This window comes from Leptosomus discolor, chromosome 7 (assembly GCF_034619465.1).
Source record: "Leptosomus discolor isolate bLepDis1 chromosome 7, bLepDis1.hap2, whole genome shotgun sequence".
Classification (NCBI taxonomy): domain Eukaryota; kingdom Metazoa; phylum Chordata; class Aves; order Leptosomiformes; family Leptosomidae; genus Leptosomus; species Leptosomus discolor.
Genome location: NC_141397.1, coordinates 34,896,407 through 34,909,548, shown reverse-complemented (window position 1 = coordinate 34,909,548; position 13,142 = coordinate 34,896,407).

Genomic DNA, 13,142 nt, shown 5'->3' with positions numbered 1-13,142 from the left:
TAATCCAATAATAGATGTAACTTCTGATAGGTAAATATGAATAATTTTGTGTGTTTCCAGTCCCTAATATATTTTGGTTTTGTTTATTAATAGAATAATATTATAAAAGTTACTTATTATTTTTTTGGATCTTGTTCAATTTCCTTCTTCATACAGCAGCACACTTTTGTGTCTATGATTATATTTTATTGTTGCTACCTTGTCCTCAGCAGAAGCATCATGTAAACAGTTTGGGAAGATGAAGGCCTTCTGCATTCTGCTCGTGCCAGGAAGAAGTATAGTCAGTCAGGGAGGCAGCAACAGAAAGAATTGTATCTAGTTAGGGACATTTTGCTAATCAAATAATGAAGAAAGTGCACTGCCCATTTACAGAAAGCAGAAGGCAGGCTCCATCTCAGCATCTTAGCATCAGTTTAGGAACCACTGCTTCACATTCTAGTTGATGTAACTATTCCATTGTTATAATTCAAACTTTACCTTGCACACAATGCACTCCTAGCTCAGGGCAAATAGGGCTCTCTGTGACATTCCTCACCTGTGTGTGTTAATGTCTTTGTATGTAGCCCCCATATCATTAAGGAATTTCTAGCCCTTACCTTCAGAGGTTTTTTTCAAGGGTGTAAATTAAATAATGACAGTGTATCATCATTTTTCCAGGTGCTGCATTAATGTCACTCTCTGTAACCTGACTAGCAGCCCCAGACTTGTGTCCAAAACCCACTGTCCACAGTGTAATTGATCTTGTACAAGTACTTTGTTATTAGCTTTATTACTCCTATCCCCAAGGGGGAACGGCTTCATGGGATAAATTTCAGGCTAGAAATATATTGACTGTCTGGATGTAGAGGTTCCAGACTATGTGACAGACTCAGACCTTCAGCTTTCTGTGGTCAATCGAGTGATTATCACACTCATCATTCTGTGTCCAGGTAAGCACTAACAAATAAAGGAGCAAAAGGAGCATTTAGAGCAAAAGACTTCCAGCAGTGCAAAGGGAAGATTAATCAGGACCTTTGAGGCTCAAAAACATGTCCTGAAAAACTATGTGGCTTGGTATGAACGTCACACCACAGCTCAAAGTGAGGCAAGATGCAGCAGCATGAGATGCATTTTGACATAAGTAAATAAAACTGCTAAACATTAAATTTTTCAAGTGGATCCTCATTCTTCCACCTTCATGTTTCTCAGTGTTACCACAGCATTTAATTCCCTGTCTTTCCTTAATCTCAATTTAAAGTTATTTTACCAGGCATCTTGCAAATGAAAGCTTTTATTGCACACACATGAAACACCCTGATGAACTCTCTGCCTAATTAATGTGTAGGAAACTCATTTCGGCTCAAATTTTGGACAACTGGCTGCAGCTAAGTACAAAGTTCCCTGCTCTGGTCATCTCCCTGTGAAACACAGCTGGAGTTGCAGTGACAGCATGGCTCTCCTGACATGTCATGGTACCCTCAGTGAGGAGAAGGAGGCCTTAAAAAAAAAAAAAAAGAAAAAGCAAATGCATGCGCATGAAATCTACACATATGTATAAAGAGAAAGTCTTGGGCATTTGAGCTCAGTGCTGCAGTCACAGCTTCTGGGACTCCTGAGAGCATGAGAATATCTTTACCAGTATGGACCAAAGGTCCGTCTATCTGGTTTCTAAGGCCAGCCGTTGAGTTGATTCCCAGGAAGGAGTGAGAACAGGACAACCATATATGACACATCTCCTGACTGTTCTCCTAATCTCTGGCTGTTTTTAGCTCTGGGGATTTTCTGTAGCTGATGTGGTTTGGCTATTTAGCAGCTCAGGAGACCTATCTTCCAAGTACTTGTCCAATCTGCCCTTGAACCCATGTGACCCTTTTGCATGTAGAAGACTCTAAGTCTGTGTTTATACTATTAAACTAAACAGAGCCAGTTCACAGGCACAAGCCTTGTCCCGTGGTGCTCAATACTGTCAGATTGTTAGTAAGGGCTATGGCACAAGCTGATTGTCACTCCCCCCAGACAAAGCCTGGGCAGTCTGAAGTATCAGCACACAAAACACTCACTGGTCTCCCTCTTGTCTGGAGGAGTAAGGTGATTGTCCACTGGGACCGTTCGTGAAACTGTAATCCCAGCAAGGCTCTGTAGTTGTGTGGTGGCCTGAAGGAGACATTTTGGGCAGTCTGGATGTGGCTACTCTGTTTTAGGGGATAGGAGAGCTTAACACTGCAGATGTGAGTCTTGTCATACTAGTTAGTCTCAAGGCCAGAGAATGGTTCCTGGCCTGTCTTACTCACTAGTACTTGTATCGCTAAAAGACTGGCATCATCTTTTGTGCCACAAAGGTGCTAGGAAGCTCTGTTGCCCTACAGACAGCAGGAGGATATTTAGTTTTGAAAGAACACAGGTATTACAAGCAGCCCAGGAGTTTTCACTTCATGCCAGAGGCCAGTTCTCTTGATTCTTTAAGGTAAATAAGAATTGTTTCTTAACCTCAATAACAAGCCTTTCCAGTTGAGTAGTGAAGTGAGACTATCACTGCAGCACAAGGAAGTAGTGGAGTATCCTATTCAGCCCTGTTAGTGCTCCTCCTTTTCATTTTGCTTATTGCTTAGCACCTCAGCTCCCAAGGAGTCACGAGCCCCATAACCTCACTGTTGCAGTACTTGGTGCAGTTCCCCAAATAACGGTGTTACAGAAGCAATCACTCAGGTTTGCTATTGGGTTTTTTTTTTTGTTGTTTTATTAACTTCTGTTAATCAAATCCCTTGACCTACTTCATACCTTGAGACAGTTGAGACTGTTGGTGGAGACACTTGTATTTACAAAAGAAAGGGACCACCACAGCACCCATGCCTGGGTGACTCAGGAATGATCCTGTAGGAAGCTGGGAACCTTGTGGGACAGGGCAAGTACAACATATGGCAGCAGTTCTGCTCTACTGAACGGCCTTGTCTTTAACTTGAGATCACATCAAGAGTGAGAAAAAAACTCACTGTATGCATGCAGCGTTTGTTCAGTGTTATGATATGCCAACAAAGATGCCAGTCAGCTTTTCGCTACATAGATGTTTCTTTACTAAAATCCAAACCTTGTTGACCAGCAATTTACTCCCCGTATGGCTCCATGCTGCCATCAAATAATATAGCTTTATGCCTGTCAAAGCAAGACTCTGCAAACAGAAGTTAGCCTGTGACACTGTGCTGAATACTGAAGACAGTATTTTTGTTTAATAGAAAAATTTCACACATCGTGGCTGACACAGTTTTGTTAAGGAGAACCCCTGGTCTGGTCACAGCCATGCTGACAGAAGGCAGCTTTTGTCAATTCAGGTTAAGTCTTTGAGAGAGCTAGTGTAATTACACTAGCACAAAAATCCTGTTCTGTGGTTGTTTTGGTTTTTTAAAAAATATATATACACATACATACATATATATATTTGTATACATATATAAACTGAAGGTGCAGTTTAACATTGCAGCTCTGCTGGCAGCAAAGCCTCTTTATTAAGTTCCTACCCCAGCACCGCAATTTGCTTCCCCGCGCAGCTGTGCTGTCAGAAGCGATTGCAGACCCTTCAGTGAATACGAGAGCTGCTTCGTCTGAAGTGGAGTGACTAGGCGGTCTAACACCCCTGTCCAACTGAGCAAGATCATTTCACTGATCCATTTTGCCGTGTGAACAAACAGTTGCATCTGTGCTTCTGAGCAGTTGCCAAACTCCTCTGTAGGCATAGAAGCAAGGCTTTGCTAAGGGAGAAGTGAAAGCTTTGTATAGGGAAGGAAACCTTTGTACAACTGTACACAAAACCTACCCTCTGTTTTAGAGTTTTGAGGAAGCATTCAGAGCTGTGTAGATTTGATCTGAAATCTTTTCTAAATATCATTCTGAATTTAGAAACCCTGATGGGCAGGCATGTGCTCAAAATTATTCACTTTCATTGACTAAGCAGAAAAGGGAAAGGCATAGCTTAGCCCTAACCTAGCCAAGCCTGATCCCCATCTAATAAATGTTTAAGCTCTGGGGGCTGACTTAATAAAATTTTAACAGATTAATGCATAAATGTTCAAAAATTGTAATTAATTACCAGTAATTGATAAAAGGCTGCTGAATTCCTACAGAGATCCCTTAAAAATGCCCTGACTCTAGAGAAAGAAGCTTGCTGTCTTCAAGGCATTAAAATCAGTCACTCCCGAGTAGCTGATTATCTGGTAGAAGATCAGATGGATTGGTGGGTTAGGGGATTTTTGGCTGGCTGATGATTCTTACTTCCAAGGCCCGTGGAACTACGTAATTTACTATTTCAGATTTTTACATTCATTCCTGAAAAGAATTAGAAAAGACGATTTGGAAAGAGTTCCCTTGACCTCAGTGCCTTTACTTGCCATACCTAGCGGTTTTGCCCTAGCTGTCTCTGGTACTTCACTGGTGTTTCTGTGGCATTCAGGCTGCTTGTTTCTCATCCGAGTGCATGCACAGCCCTACTCCAGCAATGCCCAAACCCTGTGTTTGTGTTCAGCTCCCAGAGAAAGCCCTCCACCCACACAACTGAGCATCTCAGCAGCCATGCCTGTGGCCTGTGTTTTGGGCGGTGGCTCCCTATTGCTTCAACAGTTTCGTTGAATAAGGAAATTTAACTGCTCCTGATGCGTACCCCGATGAAGGGTAACTGCTACACTCAGCAGCTTCAGCTACATTTCATTCAGTGCTAACAGTATTTTCCATGGCGAGTAACGCAAGGATTATTTGCTTTCTTATGCTTCATCTTGTTCCTGGTCTTTTATAACAATGGAACTAAATGATATGCAAAGTATAAATCAGCTCCCATGTGCTTGGAGTGTTGTAAGCCTCTCTATTCTGTACTGAACTATGGCAGCCTATGAACAGTTTTTATGGGATCTGGTATTTGCTATTTAAAGGTGTATGTTATTTAGATGCTTGTAATACAATAAATTAAAGTAGGCACAGTTACCATAGCAATCAGTATATCATAATAATGTGAAAGGTATTGCACCATATGGAAATAATAATGCCTCCAGAAGACATAAAATATTGCCTTCATCTTACTACTACTAGCATATTTTTAATGCATGGCTGAAAATCTTGGTGCTGTTGCTTTTGAAAGTGCAAAATTCACAGTTTAACAAATTAATTCCAAATGTAGATTTCTTCTAAGAACTTTGTGTTTTTATATCATCTGTTATTGCCACATCTTGCAGATCCCACAACATAGGACAGCAGATGACTTAGTTCAAATGATTCTCCATTGTTTTTAATATTTTTAACATCTCAGAGCAGGGGGGAGTTATTTATATGTTTAATAATTTCCAGATTTTTGAGCTGTTAGTCTGTTCAGTTGCCTGGAAAAAAATCTGATGGCTATTATTCATCTTTTTCAGTCAAAGATGGTTTTGGACCTCTGGTTGGATTACTAAAGCAAAACTGCTCAGTTTTGTTTAGGTGTCTTTTCACTTCTTGTTTATATCTAATTGAGAACAATGAAGAAGATAGTTTTTATAAGCATTCCACTGAGTTCCTTCTTTCTGTCACACATACGGATGTGGGAATGACTGTATGACCCACATTTTCTGATGGCAAGTTTAATATAGGTATGTATGTCTATATCTGCATACATTTATTTATAAAGCTTTTTTATTATATATAATTATCATTTTATTATCTATAATAACATGTTATTCCTATAATAATAAATATTTTTGGGTCAGCAATAATAAAGCTATTATGTGAGTATTTAAAACTATATATATGTATATATCAGTAAAAATTGCTGTCATCATACTTCTGACCAATCTGACTGAACTCAACAAAGATTTTCACTGCAGAAATAGTCTAAAGAAGAGATTAATATATGGAAGCCAATAAAGACAGGGGTAGACAGATCTTTCTGCAAGTCTCAGAAATTTTTCCTGTTTGAGTGGGGAGGAATTGCTGGGCAATGTGAGAAGTTACATCAGATTCTGCCAATTTTCATCCACCGTTTACTAGTTTTCTAAGGGAGACATCTAGGACAGCTTTCTTCAGAGGTGAATTCTGGATTCAAAACCACCATCGCATACATAACAACTTCTTGAACAGGTTGTACTTTGAATATCAACATATAATAATAATGCCTAGTATCCTTTACATTTTCTAGCTAGTGAGGTGAGAGAAGTATTCATTCTCTTAATTCATTCTTTTAACCTCCTTGTGAAGTTATTCTCCCAGATTTTCTGCCAAGTGAGGTCTGATATGTGGGCCTTCATTCTTTTTCCCTTCCTGTCAACTTTTCACCATTCTAGCCCCATTAATTTCAGTGGACTTGTTCTTAATTCTTAGCAATGTTATGATAGGACAATTAAACCAGTGAGAGCACAAGGTAAAATGCATCCCACAAATTCTGTGACTGCCAACGTGCATCTTCCTAAAACTAACTCCGCATGAGAGATTATTTTGTTTAACTGACAGCTAGCAGTGTTTCATGTGTAGACACATGCTCCACAATGACTTCTTTTAAGAGATCATAGAATCATTTAGGTTGGAAAAGACCTTAAGATCATCAAGTCCAACCATTAACCCAGCACTGCCAAGTCCACCACTAAACCATGTGCCTAAGCACCACATCTACACGTCTTTTAAACACCTCCAGGGATGGTGACTCCACCACTTCCCTGAGGAGCCTATTCCAATGCTTGATAACGCTTTCAGTGAAGAAATTTTTCCTAATACCCAATCTGAACCTTTCCTGGGCAACTTCAGGCCATTTCCTCTCATCCTAAATGTCAGCAGATGAGCCTCAAGTGCCCACATTTTCAAGTTACTTTAAATATAATGTTCAATAATAAACAGACCACAGTCCTTTTCCTCTAATAAACAACAGAAAACTTCCAAGGGATTGTGCTGTAACTCCAGGTGCCTATAAAATTGGCTACATGAACGGGTAGTTTGTTGCAGTGCTATCAGATCTGTAAGTTGAAGCAGTGAGCACAGAAGCTCCTATTTCTGCACTAAGTGCACTTCAGAGCTGTATTTTGGACAAGTCCACTAGACCTAGTGTCTCTTTAGGCACATGGATCAAAGGGACACTCATTAATTCAGACCAAAATACCCCCAGGTCAGCAGGAACATTGCCAATGACTTCAGCAGCAGGAACAGGATTCGATTTAGCCCCCTTGTTTTCTGGTCACACCCACATATATAACAAGGAGACCTACATAACTTTCCAGAATCATTTGTGACATTTATCCTTCTGAGAAACTACTGTACACAGAAGGAGCAGAATGTTTGTTTGTATGCTGTGATTTGACTTTCCAGATTCTCCAAAGAACTGACAGAATTTGTGGCTCAGAGCCAAAACCAAGATATACAACACCCTTGTGAATTGCAGAGATAGGCTTTGTGCGAGGGTAACTATGCTGAAATTTGGAATCAGCCTATTTACAATCTTTTTTTAAAAAATCACAGTAATTTTCTGCCTAACCCTCAGGGAGATGGAATTTTGAAAAACAGAACAAGAAGCGTCAGACAGCATGGGATACTAAGCGTGTGTCATCAAATACATCATAGGTATTTCTGGTCTCTTTCTAGGTATGGCTTCCCAGGCTTGAGAATGTGACTATATTAAACAAACAAACAAAAAACCACCCCACCCAAAAAAACAAACAAAAAAAACCCCAAAAGAACATGTTTTTCTGTTGTGTTCCTGGAAAATTCTTTCTTTCAGTCTGTAGCAGATCTGAGGATCCCTTTCTGCTGTTTCCACATCCAGTGGCTATACTCCAGCTAAAGACCCTCACTAATGGCTCCTAAAAGGACAGAGATTCCTATTATATTTGATGGATTTAACATCAGACCACTCATCGCAACACTACTGCACTATGCCAGTCTTCTGTCATCAAGAGACACTTCACTGTTGTGGAGAAATTCAAATTTTCCAACAAATATTAAACTCAGCCATGCTCTGACTTTGTTATTCTTGTTCTGCTTTGGGAAAAGGCCGAGATGCCCTCTGATGACATATTTGCAACCAACAAAGCATCTATCAAACAAAACTTGCTTGTGAAACAAGCAATTAAGCACCTCTTATCCATAAGACTTTCTCTTACCTTTTAAAGTGTGTACACTAATCCTAAGAAATATAGCAAACTTATTTTTCCTACAGGAAAGTACGAGTTTTGTACCCTGATTTTTCTCCTTTATATTTCTGTGCATGGTCCTGCACTACTCTTCTTGCATACCATTGTAAAGAAAACAGGTTTCAGAACGAAAACTTACCAGGCCTGGTAGGCATACGTTGTGCAATAAGCACTATAAAGTGCATAAGTTTCAGAATCTGTAAACTAGTATCTTTAATTGAAAGTATGCCCTGCATGTCCAAGTGAACAATATTATTTCTCAAGTCTTCTTAAAAATATGGGCCTCCATTGAAACAAACAAACAAGCAAAAGACTGATGATTTGGAATTGATATTTGAGACATTTCAAAAGGGGTCTGCTGATCAGAAATCACTTATTATTTGGTCTTGGTCAGTTTTTTCATGGTGGACATCAAAATTATTTAATTAATTAGCGGATGTACTCAAAATTATGAGTTGTTTGTTAAATGGAAAGTAGGAACACTGCTGTCTTCCTAGAGATTAAAATCCTACTTAAAGAAATGCAATAGGTGAGTAAACTGAAGTAGAGTGGGAACTGATAATAATTAATATGAGTGTTTTTCCTGATATTATTTGCATACCTGAGTTACTGGTAAAAATTATGTGTATAATAGTTAGTTATTGTAAGATCGTAGCCTATCACTTCCTTAGGCATTAGCACCCAGAAGGTTCAGATACATAACAGCAGACATTCATATAGACCTGAGACCTGCCCAGTGTGATCAACAGAAGACAGGACCTTAACTCCTGTGAGGCCAAAGAGGCTTTGGGTATCTTGTGCTGACCAACGTTGGACTAAGATGCATAGATATCCAAGGTAAAGCAAGATGAAAAAGTAGAGTTGCAAAGAGAGAAGGTATGACAAATATTACCAATTCACAATCAATAGTTCAATGGCTAGGGCAATATATAGGGTGTTAGATTTGCCACTCTCAGCTGGAAATGGTTGAGACTTGTGTGATTTTAACTTGGCTGATTAAAACAACAGACTTAAAACTGTCTTCTTTTGCACACAGATTGCCCCAGAAAACTTCATGCTTTTGGTAAGGGGAAACTTCTCAACAGAACTCAGAGCACATGCTTTTAGCTCTAACACCAGTCTGTGACAGATGATTTTACAACTTGATATTTTTCTTGCTCAACTTATCCTGAAAAGTTTTTATAAGTGTCTTTTCTTTGTGACTGATCCTGAAGGCCACATGGTAACAAGGCATCTAGATTTGCAAGCATTAAAATTACTCCCTTTTTCCTATAATATATGTAATGTAGATGATACTTCATAAATATGGTGAGATATTATCGTACTGTAACATAGTGTCATGAAGGGATGGGATTGATGAATAGAGAAAAGAATAAAGTCATGCTAAATTAACTTCTTACATATTTTCTTATAGCTTTTGTCTTCTGACCCTGATTGTATGTAAATCCACCTTAACATGAGGTATGTTCGTGACACACTAATTTATAGATGACCTAAAACTTAAGGATAGGATCGTATAACAGTTGGGTAAGAAGGGACCTTTAAAGGTGATCTAGTCCAACACCCTTGCAGTGAGCAGGGACACCTTTAGCTACATCAGGTTGCTCAGAGCCCCGCCCAACCTGACCTTGAATGTTTCCAGGGATGGGGCTTCTACCACCTCTCTGGGCAGCCTGTGCCAGGGTTTCACCGCCTTCGTTGTAAAAAATTTCTTCCTCATATCTAGCCTAAATCTGCCCTCTTTTAGTTTAAAACCATTATTCCTTGTCTTATTGCAGCAAGCCCTGCTAAAAAGATTGCCCCTACCTTTTCTGTAGGCCCCCTTTAACTACCGGAAGGCTGCTAGAAGGTGTCCCCAGAGCCTTCCCTTCTCCAGGTTGAACAACCCCAACACTCTCAGCCTGTCCTCACAGGGGAGGTGCTCCAACCCTCTGATCATTTTTGTGGCCTCCTCTGGACCCGCTGCAACAGGTCCATGTCTTTCTTGGGCTCGGGGCCCCAGAGCTAGACACAGCACTGCAGGTGGGGTCTTGCAAGAGCAGAGTAGATGGGGAGAATCCCCTCCCTCGACCTGCTGGCCACGCTGCTCTTGATGCAGCCCAGGATGCAATTGGCCTGCTGGGCTGTGAGTGCGCATTGCTGGGTCATATTCAGTTTTTCATCCACCAGCACCCCCAAGTCCTTCTTGGCAGGGCTGCTCTCGATCCACTCATCCCCCAGACTGTATTGATACCAGGCATTGCCCCGACCCAGGTGCAGGACCTTGCTCTTGGCCTTATTGAACTTCATGATGTTCACATGAGCTCATTTCTTAAGCTTGTCCAGGTCCCTCTGGATGGCATCCCATCCATCGGGCATGTCGACCACACCATTCAGCTTGGTGTCGTCTGCAGACCTGCTGAGGGTGCATGTAGCCCTGCTGTCTACGTCATTGATGAAGATATTAAAGAGCGCTGGTCCCAGTATGGATATCTGAGAGACACCACTCGTCACCGACCTCCATCTGGACTTCGAGCTGTTGACCACTACCCTATGGATGTGACCATCCAACCAATTCCTTGTCCGCCAAATGGTCCACCCTTCAAATCCATATCTCTCCAATTTAGAGAGAAGGATGTTGTGGGGGACTGTGTTAAAGGCTTTACAGAAGTCCAGATAGACAACATCCATAGCTCTTGTATTCATTCAAAATCAAACACACCTAAAGCAGGTCAGTCCTCCTTGCACTCGGGTCCCAGCTGCAGTCTGCTTTCAGTAATCCAAAATCACTTACCTTTCCACTTCAACACCTCAACGAGATTTTAAGGTAGGATATGATTTTTTTTTCTTTTTTTTTTACTTGTAAAGAGAAGTTCAAGCGTGTCAGTAAATCTATCTCCAGCAGACTGTACACTTTTGAAGCAGCAGCAGCATTTCTCCTTTTACCTCTCATGACACCTGCATTTTGCAACTTGCACAATATCCAGATTGCTGGCTGCAGTGTAGGTGTGGAGAATATCTGGTCCAGCAGCAATCTCTCCTCTTGTTATGAAGAAGTCCTGACAGCTAGATTTTTTTCCTTCATTCCCTCCTCCCTCTAATCCCCCTGTTCTCTTTAAATCCTGTAAGATTTTCATTGCCATGACACACTATGTAATGTCTAACTAGTACATAAAAGAGATGAACACCTCTCTAGATAAGAGCTAAGAGCTTCATAATAGGAAACCTACCAGCTACCTTCCCTTCTATTATAGTTAACAAGACATCTCAATTAGTGAAGGGAAGTGCTTGGTAACTGTTTCTGTAATACCGCCAGTACATGTCCTTTCTTTATGTATGCCTCCCATAGCAAAGAAAGGGACAAATCCTGAAAAGTCTGTGCTAATGTGTTAAGTGTCTCAATTCTGTTGACTTCCCAACAAAGGATTTGTTATTTCTCCTTTGATTTCCTAATTTTATCTGCTTCCAAATTCAGTTCTCATTTGTTGTGTCTGAATCAGATTCCGAATTCAGATTGCCATCTTCAGACAAGCAGCACAGGGTGACATTTGCGAGGAATCCAGTACCGTTTTCTGCTTCATAAGCCTGCACGCTTGGCTTAAGAGAGGGAGCCAGTAAATGCCCGAGATGTTCATGTCTAGCCCTGAACCAGGAGCAGATCTACAGGTAATGTTCATTAAACTATGTTTTTACAGACAGCTGACAAATAATGCTGAGGTCTTAAACCCTGCCTTTGTGAAAATAGTGATCTAGAAATTATAATTTAAATTAAGTTTAAAGTACATATATCAGCTGACTTCATTGTAAATCTGAGTATTCTTCCTCTGAAAAACAAGAACATATTAAGAAAATCCTACTTTCTGCTGACTTCGTAAGTTTATAGTACATAAAACTCCAAAGTCTCCAAAAAGAGCAGACACACACAAATTAAAGGATCCTTTGCAAATGTGGATTTAGCCCTCAACACAAGATGAGCTATGTATCTCTAAATTTCGGTGAAGGTTTTTTTTTTTGGTCTGAAAAAGGAAAAGAGTTGCAAAATTACACAAGTTTTAAAATGGCATTATATAGGGAAGTTCACATTCCTGACAGTGAAGTTGTGGGTAGTATAACCATATTCAATACAACGGGACTACACTTCAAAGTCTGGATTGCTCCAAAATGTAATGTGACCATGCAATGGAAAGTAGAGCTACTTCCTTCAACCACAGCTCTGGTTCCCATGGCCTGTCCCTGTAGCAAACACAGCCAGCAATAAACAAGAAGGCCAACAGCATCCCAGCCCGTATCAGAAATAGTGTGGCCAACATGAGTAGGGAGGTGATCGTACCCCTGTACTCAGCACTGGTGAGGCTGCACCTCGAATGCTGTGTGCAGTTTTGGGCCCCTCACTGCAAGAAAGACATTGAGGTGCTGGAGCGTGTCCAGAGAAGGGCAACGAAGCTGGTGAAGGGTCTGGAGAACAGGTCTTATGAGGTGCGGCTGAGGGAACTGGGGTTGTTTAGTCTGGACAAGAGGAGGCTGAGGGGAGACCTTATCGCTCTCCACAGCTACCTGAAAGGAGGTTGTAGTGAGGTGGGGGTCGGTCTCTTCTCCCAAGTAACAAGCGATAGGATCAAAGGAAATGGCCTCAAGTTGTGCCAGGGGAGGTTTAGATTGGACATTAGGAAAAATTTCTTCACTGAAAGAGTGGTAAAACATTGGAACAGGCTGCCCGGGGAAGTGGTGGAGTCACCACCCCTGAAGGTGTTCAAAAGATGTGTAGATGTGGCACTTTGGGGCATGGTTTAGTGGGCATAGTGGTGTTGGGTTAACGGTTGGACTTGATGATCTCAGAAATCTATTCCAACCTAATGATTCTGTGATTCTATGATAAGTAGACCAGTTGTGAATTCAACTAATGCACCAGAGAAGCAGGAGACAGAGCTGAATATGAAGGAGGCAGGAGGATAAAGTGGAAGGAGAAATAGTGTATCCTTTTTGTGATTCCATAAATTACACTTTCACTCTCTAGAGCAATGGGAGGGGGAAATGAGATTCTCTGAAGCACAGCACCTT